This window comes from Schistocerca piceifrons, chromosome 6 (assembly GCF_021461385.2).
Source record: "Schistocerca piceifrons isolate TAMUIC-IGC-003096 chromosome 6, iqSchPice1.1, whole genome shotgun sequence".
NCBI classification, from domain to species: Eukaryota; Metazoa; Arthropoda; class Insecta; order Orthoptera; family Acrididae; genus Schistocerca; species Schistocerca piceifrons.
The window spans coordinates 491,415,287-491,429,641 of NC_060143.1; the positions used below are offsets into that span (position 1 = coordinate 491,415,287).

At 44.8% G+C, this 14,355-nt stretch overlaps 1 non-coding gene across 1 annotated transcript; it reads right to left on the bottom strand.

Moving 5' to 3' along the window:
- Positions 1-6,977: 6,977 nt before the first annotated feature.
- Positions 6,978-7,052, bottom strand: Trnas-uga. The gene has a single exon. It is a non-coding gene; the product is annotated as a tRNA-Ser (tRNA).
- Positions 7,053-14,355: the final 7,303 nt, after the last annotated feature.

Sequence of the window (14,355 nt, forward strand, 5' to 3'; positions counted from 1 at the left end):
ATATTTGCGACAAAAAGTCGAACAATTTTCTACGCTGAATAAACTTGGAATTAGATTTTCCATGTGAGAGAATCCGCTGAAGAAACGTCAAGAACACCACACGTCCCACTCACTAACGACATAAATCGTCTGGGATTCCCTAGCAATTCACAAATAATTCGCGGAGGTATATAATTTAGAGCAACTAAGGGAACGACGGGAAACAGATAAAAATGATGATCACAAATAACTGATCACAACGCCCGCCACCAGTGTCGCATGATCGATTTACGATAGCACGTTCGATATGTATCGTTTGGACCCCGCGACTTCGATAGGCAATCATTCTTGGAAATTACCCATTTTTCTGCCGATACATGTAATTTGAAAGTGCGCCAAAGATTACTACTAACTTCTTCTTCCTTACCCTCAATCCGAGTTCAGATTGCCAGCAGCCTGGTAGTACAGGTATATTCTTCGCCTCTCTCTACCATGATCCTCATTTCCGTGTAGGAATTGCAGCCGACATCTCTCATAATCTCATCGCTGTGCTTCAGTCGCGGCATAGCTCTAGTCCCGTTCCATTCTTATCCCCGTGTTATTCAATTATTATTGGTTTCGCCCTCTTAAGATAACTGCTATTAAGGGGAATTTTACACCAAACACGTTTCACATTTATGTACAAAGCATAATCTGTGGTCATTCTAGATGTATGGATACATATGTTTCTAAGTTTTGGCTGTTATACTGTTGATTAACAACAGCATTTCTTTTAAAAATTGGCGTGAATTTCATTTACGGTGTTTCTGCCTCTTGTTCACAGACTCTGCAAACCACTGCTTTCTTTCCCTTTGTTAGCGGAGACAGAGTTCGAAAGAAACCCTCACAGTACGTATACTGTTAGCAGTTTTTGCCTTCTAGTACCTTGTCTTACACTGCATTGAGGTTTTTGCATTTAACCTCACTTTTGGAAACAGAATCGCATTTATGTGTGTTCGCATTCATCACAGTATTATAGTGTTTATGGTTGTTCATTTGTTTCTAGGGTAGATTGTGAGAGTTGATTTTTAACAGCTGCTGCAGAAAGAAAGCCATGCAATCAAACATAATTAGACCCTCTATTATTTTTTACCTGGAGATAATGAATACTCTCTGATCTTGGGATTCCTGTTCGGATTGTCCTCATTAGGAACGAGGTAACACTGCGTGTTACATCTACTTTTACATCTACCTATTAAGGCTGATTCTCAGTTGAAGTAGTATCAACGATACTTGCAAACGTAAATGTGACCTTAGGATCCTGACATCACTGCGTAACAGCCAGTGTCTTTCAGATACATACACTACGTGATCAAAAGCATCCGGGCATTTGGCTGAAAACGACTTACAAGTTCGTGGCGCCTTCCATCGGTAATGCTGGAATTCAATAAGGTGTTGGGCCACCCTTAGCCTTGATGACAGCTTCGGCTCTCGCAGGTATACGTGCACTTAGGTTCAAAAATGGTTCAAATGGCTCTGAGCACCATGGGACTTAACGTCTAAGGTCATCAGTCCCCTAGAACTTAGAACTACTTAAACCTAACTAACCTAAGGACATCACACACATCCATGCCCGAGTCAAGATTCGAACCTGCGACCGTAGCGGTCGCGCGGGTCCAGACTGTAGCCCCTAGAACCGCTCGGCCACCCCTGCCGGCCGTGCACTTAGGTGCTGGGTTGCTTGGGGAATGTGCAGCCCATCCTTCACGGAGTCCTGTACTGAGGACAGGTATCGGTGTCGGTCGTTGAGGCCTGGCACAAAAAAGTCGGCGTTCCGAAACATCCCAAAGGTGTTGTATAGGATTTATGTCAGGGCTTTGTGTAGGCCAGACCTTTACAGGGATGTTTTTGACGTGTAACCACTCCGCCACAGGCCGTGCATTATGAACAGGTGCTCGATCGTGTTGAAAGATACAATCTCCATCCCCGAATTGCTCTTCAACAGTGGGAAGCAAGAAGGTCGTTAAAACATCAGTGTAGGCCTGTGCTGTGATAGTGCCACGCAAAACAACAATGGGTGCAAGACCCCTCCATGACAAACACGACCACACCATAACACCGTTCTCGCTTCCCGCGCCCGTGTTTCCGGGTTCGATTTCCGGCGGGGTCAGGGATTTTCTCTGCCTCTTGATGACTGGGTGTTGTGTGATGTCCTTAGGTTTAAGTAGTTCTACGTTCTATGGAACTGATGACCATAGATGTTAAGTCCCATAGTGCTCAGAGCCATTTGAACCATTTGAACCACACCATAACACCACCCCCTCCGAATCTTACTGTTGGCATTATACACGCTGGCAGATGATGTTCACCGGGCATTCGCCATACCCACACTCTGCCATCGGATCGCCACAATGTGTAACGTGATTGGTCACTCCACACAACGTTTTTCCACTGTTCAAACGTCCAATGTTTACGCTCCTTACACCAAGCGAGGCGTCGTTTGGCATTTACCGGCGTGATGTATGGCTTATGAGCAGCCGCTCGATCATGAAATCCAAGTTTTCTCACCTCCCACCTAACTGTTATATTCATTGCAGTGGATTCTGATGCAGTTTGGAATTCCTGTGTGATGGTCCGGATAGATGTCTGCCTATTACACATCACGACCCTCTTCAACTGTCGGCGGTCTCTGTCAGTCAACAGACGAGGTCGGCCTGTACTCTTTTGTGCTGTACGTGTCACTTCAAGTTTCCACTTCATAATCACATCGGAAACAGTGGACCTAGGGATGTTTAGGAGTGCGGAAATCTCGCGTACAGACGTATGACACAAGTTACATCCAATCACCTGACGTCCGTGAGTTCCGCGAAGCGCCCCTTTCTGCTATCTCACTGTCTAACGACTACTGAGGTCGCTGATATGAAGTACGTGGCAGTAAGTGGCAGCGCAAGAAACCTTCCAGCACCTGACTGAACGTATGCCGGCGAGAGTGGAAGATGTCATCAAGGCTAAGGGTGGGCCAAGACCGTACTGAATTCCAGCGCTACCGATGGAGAGCGCCACGAAATTGTAAGTCATTTTCAGCGAGGTGTCTTGATATTTTTCATCACATAGTGTACATCTAAGGATTACTTAGATAACACACTGTCTTTTCCCTTTTTATCTTCTGGAAAACTTACTCTCAAAGCTATTCATTGTGTAATATTAACACCTTATCCTCTTTCTGACCTCAACATTTCAGTCGTTATGAAAGACACAGAATCAGTTTTCTTGCCAGGGAATGGGAAGCTGCGGTGCACTAACTAGAAATTAGGCGTTATCGCTTTGGCTCAAAAATGGCTCTGAGCACTATGCGACTTAACTGCTAAGGTCATCAGTCGCCTAGAACTTAGAACTAATTAAACCTAACTAACCTAAGGACATCACACACATCCATGCCCGAGGCAGGATTCGAACCTGCGACCGTAGCGGTCGCTCGGTTCCAGGCTGTAGCGCCTAGCCGGCCGAAGTGGCCGTGCGGTTAAAGGCGCTGCAGTCTGGAACCGCAAGACCGCTACGGTCGCAGGTTCGAATCCTGCCTCGGGCATGGATGTTTGTGATGTCCTTAGGTTAGTTAGGTTTAAGTAGTTCTAAGTTCTAGGGGACTAATGACCTCAGGAGTTGAGTCCCATAGTGCTCCGAGCCATTTGAACCATTTGTAGCGCCTAGAACCGCAAGGCCACTCCGGCCGGCTATCGCTTTGGCACTGACGTCAGCTGGCAGTGTGTGTGTTAGATTACGAAACAGTGTATGTAGTGTGTGTGCAGTGACTGGGAGTGATAAGTGAATGGGCAGTGTAGCACTGGCTTTTTACAGTTTTAAATAACCCGTCTGTCAAGTAGTACTGTACACTAGAGGTAAACGGAATGAAGTAGCAATGTTTTAAACAGACTGCCCTTTTATTCGGGAGGGTGGAGGCTCCATTCTCCATCCGATCATCCTCGTTTAGGTATTCCGAGTGGTCCCTCAATTACTTCAGGAAAATGCAGGGCTAACTCCTCTTCTAAGCCCACAGCCGACTACCTGCCCCATTCTTTTCAAACTAAGCTGCAAGTATGTAAATGTCTAAGGTACACTGACGGAAAAAAATTCGCAATACCAAATACTAATTATTGTAAAGTAATGAAATTTTTGGAATACTTTTGCCTAAGTAACATATTTCAGTGATTAACATGACAAGGTCACAGGTTAATGTATGCGCAAGGTAAGCGTTTGCAAATCTGAAATGCTGGTAAACTAATAACCCGTGTAACCGATAGAACGTACCCCGCAAGCGTGCAACCGTGCAAAAAGTGCAGCCGGCCGCGATGGCCGAACAGTTCTAGGCGCTTCAGTCCGGAACCGCGCGAGTGCTACGGTCGCAGGTTCGAATCCTGCCTCGGGCATTGATGTTTGTGATGTGTTTCGGTTAGTTAGGTTTAAGTAGTTCTGAGTTTTAGGGACTGATGAGCTCCGATGTTAAGTCCCTTAGTGCTCAGAGCCATTTGAACAATTTTTTTGCAAACGTGCATGCATTGTGTAGTACAGGTGACGGATGAATTTTGTGGGATGGATTTCCATGACTGTTGCACTCGGTCGGTCAATACAGAGAGGATAATGATGTTTTCCGGGTGTCTCTGGAGTTGCGCTTGATGATTCTCCAATGTGCTCGATTGGAGAACTATCTGGAAATCGAGCACGCCAAGGCAACATACCGACCCCCTGTAGAGCATGTTGGGTTGCAACAGCGGTACCTTGGCGAGCGTTATCCTGATAGAAATCATCCTCTGGAATGCTTTTTATGTATGGCAGCACATCGGATCGAAGCACCAGATTGACGTACAAATTTGCAGTCAGGGTGTGTGGGATAACCACGAGAATGCTCCTGCTGCCATTCTAAATGGCACTGCAGACCATAACTCCAGGCGTAGGTTCAGTGCGACTAACACGCATACAGGTTGCTTGCAGGACCTCAACTGACCTACTTCTAACCAAACCACAGTCTCGTTTGACACGACTGAAGTCGTAGACGGCAGGGGTTTGAGGTCAGTGGAGTTCACACTACAGGCTGACTGGCTCGAAGCTGTCCTTGAAGTAACCGATTTGTAACAGTTCGTTGTGTCACTGTGGTGCAACTGCTCCTCAAATTGCTGCTGTAAATGCAGTGTGATGTGCCAGAGCTATACGCCTAACAAAGTGGTCTTCCCTCTCTGTCCACGTCACGTGGTCGTCCGGAGTCCGGTGTTCCTGCGACTGTGCATTTTCGTGACCACCGCTGCCAGCAGTTACGTGCAGTATCTACAGGGTGTTTCAAAAATGACCGGTATATTTGAAACGGCAATAAAAACTAAACGAGCGGCGATAGAAATACACCGTTTGTTGCAATAGGCTTGGGACAACAGTACATTTTCAGGCAGACAAACTTTCGAAATTACAGTAGTTACAATTTTCAACAACAGATGGCGCTGCGGTCTGGAAAACTCTATAGTACGATATTTTCCACATATCCACCATGCGTAGCAATAATATGGCGTAGTCTCTGAATGAAATTACCCGAAACCTTTGACAACGTGTCTGGCGGAATGGCTTCACATGCAGATGAGATGTACTGCTTCAGCTGTTCAATTGTTTCTGGATTCTGGCGGTACACCTGGTCTTTCAAGTGTCCCCACAGAAAGAAGTCACAGGGGTTCATGTCTGGCGAATAGGGAGGCCAATCCAGGCCGCCTCCTGTATGTTTCGGATAGCCCAAAGCAATCACACGATCATCGAAATATTCATTCAGGAAATTAAAGACGTCGGCCGTGCGATGTGGCCGGGCACCATCTTGCATAAACCACGAGGTGTTCGCAGTGTCGTCTGAGGCAGTTTGTACCGCCACAAATTCACGAAGAATGTCCAGATAGCGTGATGCAGTAATCGTTTCGGATCTGAAAAATGGGCCAATGATTCCTTTGGAAGAAATGGTGGCCCAGACCAGTACTTTTTGAGGATACAGGGACGATGGGACTGCAAAATGGGGCTTTTCGGTTCCCCATATGCGCCAGTACTGTTTATTGACGAAGCCGTCCAGGTAAAAATAAGCTTCGTCAGTAAACCAAATGCTGCCCACATGCATATCGCCGTCATCAATCCTGTGCACTATATCGTTAGCGAATGTCTCTCGTGCAGCAATGGTAGCGGCGCCGAGGGGTTGCCGCGTTTGAATTTTGTATGGATAGAGGTGTAAACTCTGGCGCATGAGACGATACGTGGACGTTGGCGTCATTTGGACCGCAGCTGCAACACGGCGAACGGAAACCCGAGGCCGCTGTTGGATCACCTGCTGCACTAGCTGCGCGTTGCCCTGTATGGTTGCTGTACGCGGTCGCCCTACCTTTCCAGCACGTTCATTCGTCACGTTCCCAGTCCGTTGAAATTTTTCAAACAGATCCTTTATTGTATCGCTTTTCGGTCCTTTGGTTACATTAAACCTCCGTTGAAAACTTCGTCTTGTTGCAACAACACTGTGTTCTAGGTGGTGGAATTCCAACACCAGAAAAATCCTCTGTTCTAAGGAATAAACCATGTTGTCTACAGCACACTTGCACGTTGTGAACAGCACACGCTTACGGCAAAAAAGACGACGTACAGAATGGCGCACCCACAGACTGCGTTGTCTTCTTTATCTTTCACATCACTTGCAGCGCCATCTGTTGTTGAAAATTGTAACTACTGTAATTTCGAAAGTTTGTCTGCCTGAAAATGTACTGTTGTCCCAAGCATATTGCAACAAACGGTGTATTTCTATCGCTGCTCGTTTAGTTTTTATTGCCGTTTCAAATATACCGGTCATTTTTGAAACACCCTGTACATTCCTACACCGGTCTTTCCGCAATATCCAGCTTCTCTTAGCCCTGTTGTTAGAGCTCGTTCAAACTCAGTGAACTGTTTCCAGAATGAGATTTTCACTCTGCAGCGGAGTGTGCGCTGATATGAAACTTTCTGGCAGATTAAAACTGTGCGCCGGACCGAGACTCGAACTCGGGACCTTTGCCTTTCACGGGCAAGTGCTCTACCAACTGAGCTACCCAAGCACGACTCACGCCCCGTCCTCACAACCTTAGCACTTGCCCGCGAAAGGCAAAGGTGCCGAGTTCGAGTCTCAGTCCGGCATACAGTTTTGATCTGCGAGGAAGTTTCATATCAGCGCACACTCCGCTGAAGAGTGATAATCTCATTCTGGAAACATCCCCCAGGCTGTGTCTAAGCCATGTCTCCGCAGTATCCTTTCTTTCAGGAGTGCTAGTTCTGCAAGGTTCGCAGGAGAGCTTCTGTAAAGTTTGGAAGGTAGGAGACGAAGTACTGGCAGAAGTAAGGCTGTGAGGACGGGGCGTGAGTCGTGCTTGGGTAGCTCAGTTGGTAGAGCACTTTTCCGCGAAAGGCAAAGGTCCCGAGGTCGAGTCTCGGTCCGGCACACAGTTTTAATCTGCCAGGAAGTTTTAGTGAACTGTTGATAATATCGTCTTTGTCGCCTTAAAGACATTCTTGACTGACATCAACTCACCACGTACTGTATCAAAGCTAACAAACGCTCACAACCGTACAGCGTGTATTTAAAGTGAATCTGATTTGCACCCTCACAGCGGCGCCACTAGCGCCACTCTTAAGCCGTCGGCACACGGACCGTTCAGTCGAACGTTAACGTTGAGCGTGCCAAGTTCAACGTGCTGCTCAACGCTCAGGAATGACGCGACTTGAGCATACGGTACGTGGGCCCCAACGTGGTATAGGCGATCGCAACGCACTCCAGCGGCAGTTGAGGCATGTTTCTAGTTGGTAGATCACACTGTTTACTCCACGGGCGCGCGTAAAATTCCCACGTTAGCTCTATTAAATCGCACATTTTCCCCATCGTCCACGAAAAGGAAAGTACCATGTCCAATCAATAAGGACAGAGACATATAAAAGTTCCATTACAAACAGTGGGGTACAAATTTGGAATACTTCTCCGCATAAGATAAACATTATTTCGTCATTCCCACATTTTAGTAAAACCCCAAGGTCAGTCTTACTTAATTACTGTTCCTACCCAGTAGCAGAATCTTTGCAACATGTCAATTACGAAGCGTAAAAGAAAAAGGAGCAAAATGTCTTTATACAAGTAGCGCAAGCTGTCCTGTAGATTAAGCCAATCGAACAAAGTCACCCCTCAAATAAAGTTGAACTTATATTTACATAACATCAAATATTATAGTATATACTTATATTAAACTAATAATACAGTATCAGAAACTAATAAAAACGCGAATGTTAGGAAATAAAATTTAGTAGTGTCAAGACCCGAACCTCCGCCCCAACTAACAAATCAGTACAAAGTACTGCTATTCATTACGCTAAACCAACAACAGAGACACTACAAGTATTCAAAGTATGTTATCTATTTCAGAATACCTTATGGTAGATATGTTACTAATTGAAATTTAATTATAACAAATTGTACCAAGAACAATGCGTTTTAGTGGATCTTCCGTGTGTCGCTGCCTTCAAATAGCCTACTCTCGTAATACGCAAGTTACGATAATTCTTTTGCCACGAATATGATGTTTCTCTTTATTGCAACGAATCACACAGTTAACAACGGATTTTCCAGTGATTCTGAATTTGCTGGTGCTCAGAAACAGCACATATACATATAAGCTTGAAATGAATGCCAGTATGGCGTCTCACAACTCTGTACTGAAGGGAGACGGCGTGCTTGTGACGTAGGTGGCGTTGTGCCATCTCATTGGTCAACGCTCAGACGCACGCTCAGAATATCTGACATGCCAGATATTGCTCTGCACGTTCGGAAAGACTCCTGAACGTGCCATTCCACGCTATGACGTCAGGAACTCGGCACGCTCAACGCTCAACGTTCGGATGCGCGGTCCGTGTGCCGACGGCTTTAAGCGGCTGGCGCGAAACTGGAATAGACGTCTTTCAGATGTAAAAACACAACTATCAACTGTCGTTTACGTCACACAACTCCTTCTTGATACTGTGTTCTTTTTCCACCAGTGTGCATGAATTATGTTGGTTTTGTTGCTCTTAAACCGTAGTATCAAGACGTATGTAATATCCTTGTAAAAGTAATTTACAGATGAACGAAGATACTACTACTATTGCTACTGCTACTACCACTACTACTACTGCTAGCACTACTACATCACCATCATTACTATCATACAAACTCTGCAGACCACTTTGAAGTGCATGGCAGAGGGTAGTACGTGCGAGGATTTCTTACCAATCCATTCGCACATGGAGACGGGAAGGAAGACTGCATAAACACTACTGTGCGCCCAATTAACTAGAAAATTGCGGCGGAATTGACGTCTGTCTTTAAGCGTCTGTCCGAGTGAGATGTCTCAGTGGTCAACAATCTGGACTCGCATTCTGGAGGACGATGGTTCAAATTCATTTCCGGCGATTCTGATTTAGGTGTTCCACTATTTCCTTAAATCACTCCAGATAAATGCCTCGATGGTTCCTCCAGAAAGACACAGCCGATTTCCTCCCCCGTGCTTGCAGTAACCCGAGCTTGGGCTACGAGTCTAACTACATCGCTATGGACAGGACGTTATACCTTAATCTTTCTTCCTACATTTTTTTAGCGTATTTCAGTTCAGAAATTTTCTTTCAGTATCTCCGGGATAGTCCCGCCGTGAATCAAAAAAATTTGTGACCACTCGTGCTGATTTTCTTTGGGTACTTTCAGTAACAGTAACACATCTTAGTCTTGTGATTCTTCAGTTTCTTCCGGCGTATTTCTTGCTTGAACAGTCCACCGGTGTACTGCCGGTCCAGCGACGGAATCATCAACCAAGATTGCGGCTCCAATCTCAGCAGGTCATGGGAACTAGCACTGAGTCTAATTAAAAAGACGCTCAGCAAAGGAAACGAACGGGCGACTAGGGCGGATGAGGCAATTACACCGACGCCACCACAGACGCCGACGACAGCGTCTCAGCGACCGCTGACGCGCGGGCGCGGACCGCGGAGAGAACGCCTCGCGAGGGGAGGGGATTTAAGACGGGCGCCCGCCCCCAGGAGCTCAGTTCGTCAGCACAACTGATGATGGTGACATGTCTGATCACCGAAATATTTTGCCCGTTGGACACTATGGACCGGCAGTACACCCGTGGACTGTTCAAGCATCTCAGTCTTATTTGGTATTAATCCTATTTGCCTGAATAATATCCTAGATGGGTTGTAAGACTGTTTTACGAGCTTGTTCCGTGTGACTATATTTTGCTAGCAGCCTACCGATCAACCGAAGTCTGCCTCCTGCCTTACCTACGATTGAGCGTTTGTGACCGGTCAACTTCCTTTACATCAATCTTCTGACGGGTTTGCTGTGGTCTGCCACTAATTCCTCTCCTGGACCAATCTCTTCATCGTAGAGTGGCATTTTTATTCTACACCCTCAATTATATTCAAAGTTACGTCTTCCTGTACATGATTCTCCCTCTACAGCTGGAAACATCCCCCAGGCTGTGGCTAAGCCATGTCTCCGCTATATCCTTCATTTCAGGAGTGCTAATCCTGCAAGGTCCGCAGGAGAGCTTCTGTAAAGTTTGGAATGTAGGAGACGAGGTGCTGGCGGAAGCAAAACTGCGAGGAGGGGGCGTGAGTCGTGCTTGGGTAGCTCTGTTAGTTGAGTACTTGCCCGCGAAAAGCAAAGGTCCCGAGTTCGAGTCTCGGGCTGGCACACAATTTTAATCTGCCAGGAAGTTTCATTTTCCGTCAAGTTCAGATAGCATTTCTAGAGTTTTCCTGAAGTATTGGAAAACGATTTTTTTTTTCATCTGTTACTTTTCCTGAACAACTGAACTCGGTCTGTCCTTTCGCGATCTTTTATTTCCTAATATTACACTTCCACTTTCCAGGTCTTCCGTTTAACTTCTTTCCTTCAGCTAGAAATTTATCTCGTCTTGTGCTTCTTCCGACTGCATAGTTTTGTTAAATAACTCTAGCAAACCTTGCCCAATATTACTTCACGCAGAATAAACTCTGAAAAATGTAAAATGCGCATTTGTATTTCTTCGCCACACAACCACCGGTATTCCGCCATATCGCCACTACTGCATCAGGTGCGGCAACGTATGGAAATGAATAGAACTAAATACAGCAGCTAGTATTTTTTCATACTGTCCATAGGGAATAGGTTCCGAATTACATCCCTACAAAGCTGCCGTAGCTAGTTGTCGTAATCACCAATCCACTGGTCTGTAAAGAAAATACAATGACAAGTGCATAATTCATTTTACCCAGTCAGGGCCTTTCAGTATTATTATTACTAACACCCACGATCCACCTGCGTTTACATGCTCTGATACAGCGTATCTTTATCATCAATTACCTAGCTTCCCCCTCAATGTCCAGTATTGCACGCCGTTCCATTTATCTGATGACCGCAGTAGATGGCTAGCAGGCGAGCGCTTTGCTGCCCAGCGAACAGATGCCGTGTCGCCCGTCTACTACCGCAATACCAAATTTAAAATATATGAAAATAGATTTTGCATTCACCCATGTCATGTAAGGAGATGCAGGAACTGCCTACCTTTGTTTTCCACGCATATATGACATCTACTCAACAAATTATTCATCACACGATGAAATTCTCTTTGTTGTTGTTGTTGTGGTCTTCAGTCCTGAGACTGGTTTGATGCAGCTCTCCATGCAACTCTATCCTGTGCTAGCTTCTTCATCTCCCAGTACTTACTGCAACCTACATCCTTCTGAATCTGCTTAGTGTATTCATCTCTTGGTCTCCCTCTACGATTTTTACCCTCCACGCTGCCCTCCAATGCTAAATTTGTGATCCCTTGATGCCTCAAAACATGTCCTACCAAACGATCCCTTCTTCTAGTCAAGTTGTGCCACAAACTTCTCTTCTCCCCAATCCTATTCAATACCTCCTCATTAGTTACGTGATCTACCCACCTTATCTTCAGCATTCTTCTGTAGCACCACATTTCGAAAGCTTCTATTCTCTTCTTGTCCAAACTAGTTATCGTCCATGTTTCACTTCCATACATGGCTACACTCCATACAAATACTTTCAGAAACGACTTCCTGACACTTAAATCTATACTCGATGTTAACAAATTTCTCTTCTTCAGAAACGATTTCCCTGCCATTGCCAGTCTACATTTTATATCCTCTCTACTTCGACCATCATCAGTTATTTTACTCCCTAAATAGCAAAACTCCTTTACTACTCTAAGTGTCTCATTTCCTAATCTAATTCCCTCAGGATCACCCGATTTAATTTGACTAAATTCCATTATCCTCGTTTTGCTTTTGTTGATGTTCATCTTATATCCTCCTTTCAAGACACGGTCCATTCCGTTCAACTGCTCTTCCAAGTCCTTTGCTGTCTCTGACAGAATTACAATGTCATCGGCGAACCTCAAAGTTTTTACTTCTCCTCCATGAATTTTAATACCTACTCCGAATTTTTCTTTTGTTTCCTTTACTGGTTGCTCAATATACAGATTGAATAACATCGGGGAGAGGCTACAACCCTGTCTCACTCCTTTCCCAACCACTGCTTCCCTTTCATGCCCCTCGACTCTTATAACTGCCATCTGGTTTCTGTACAAATTGTAAATAGCCTTTCGCTCCCTGTGTTTTACCCCTGCCACCTTCAGAATTTGAAAGAGAGTATTCCAGTTAACATTGTCAAAAGCTTTCTGTAAGTCTACAAATGCTAGAAACCTAGGTTTGCCTTTTCTTAATCTTTCTTCTAAGATAAGTCGTAAGGTTAGTATTGCCTCACGTGTTCCACCATTTCTACGGAATCCAAACTGATCTTCCCCGAGATCCGCTTCTACCAGTTTTTCCATTCGTCTGTAAAGAATTCGCATTAGTATTTTGCAGCTGTGACTTATTAAACTGATAGTTCGGTAATTTTCACATCTGTCAACACCTGCTTTCTTTGGGATTGGAATTATTATATTCATCTTGAAGTCTGAGGGTATTTCGCCTGTCTCGTACATCTTGCTCACCAGATGGTAGAGTTTTGTCATGACTGGCTCTCCCAAGGCCATAAGTAGTTCTAATGGAATGTTGTCTACTCCCGGGGCCTTGTTTCGACTCAGGTCTTTCAGTGCTCTGTCAAACTCTTCACGCAGTATCTTATCTCCCATTTCGTCTTCATCTACATCCTCTTCCATTTCCATAATATTGTCCTCAAGTACATCGCCCTTGTATAAACCCTCTATATACTCCTTCCACCTTTCTGCCTTCCCTTCTTTGCTTAGAACTGTGTTGCCATCTGAGCTCTTGATATTCATACAAGTGGTTCTCTTCTCTCCAAAGGTCTCTTTAATTTTCCTGTAGGCAGTATCTATCTTACCCCTAGTCAGACAAGCCTCTACATCCTTACATTTGTCCTCTAGCCATCCCTGCTTAGCCATTTTGCACTTCCTGTCGATCTCATTTTTGAGACGTTTGTATTCCTTTTTGCCTGCTTCATTTACTGTATTTTTTATATTTTCTCCTTTCATCAATTAAATTCAATATTTCTTCTGTTACCCAAGGATTTATATTAGCCCTCGTCTTTTTACCTACTTGATCGTCTGCTGCCTTCACTACTTCATCCCTCAGAGCTACCGATTCTTCTTCTACTGTATTTCTTTCCCCCATTCCCGTCAATTGTTCCCTTTTGCTCTCCCTGAAACTCTGTACAACTTCTGGTTTAGTCAGTTTATCCAGGCCCCATCTCCATAAATTCCCACCTTTTTGCAGTTTCTTCAGTTTCAATCTGCAGTTCATAGCCAATAGATTGTGGTCAGAATGCACATCTGCCCCTGGAAATGTCTTACAATTTAAAACCTGGTTCCTAAATCTCTGTCTTACCATTATATAATCTATCTGATACCTTTTAGTATGTCCAGGATTCTTCCAGGTATACAACCTTCTTTTATGATTCTTGAACCAAGTGTTAGCTATGATTAAGTTATGCTCTGTGAAAAATTCTACAAGGCGGCTTCCTCTCTCATTCCTTCCCCCCAATCCATATTCACCTACTATGTTTCCTTCTCTCCCTTTTCCTACTGACGAATTCTAGTCACCCATGACTATTAAATTTTCGTCTCCCTTCACTACCTGAATAATTTCTTTTATCTCGTCATACATTTCATCTATTTCTTCATCATCTGCAGAGCTAGTTGGCATATAAACTTGTACTACTGTAGTAGGCATGGGCTTTGTGTCTATCTTGGCCACAACAATGCGTTCACTATGCTGTTTGTAGTAGCTAACCCGCACTCCTATTTTTTTATTCGTTATTAAACCTACTCCTGCATTACCCCTATTTGATTTTGTATTTATAACCCTGTATTCGCCTGA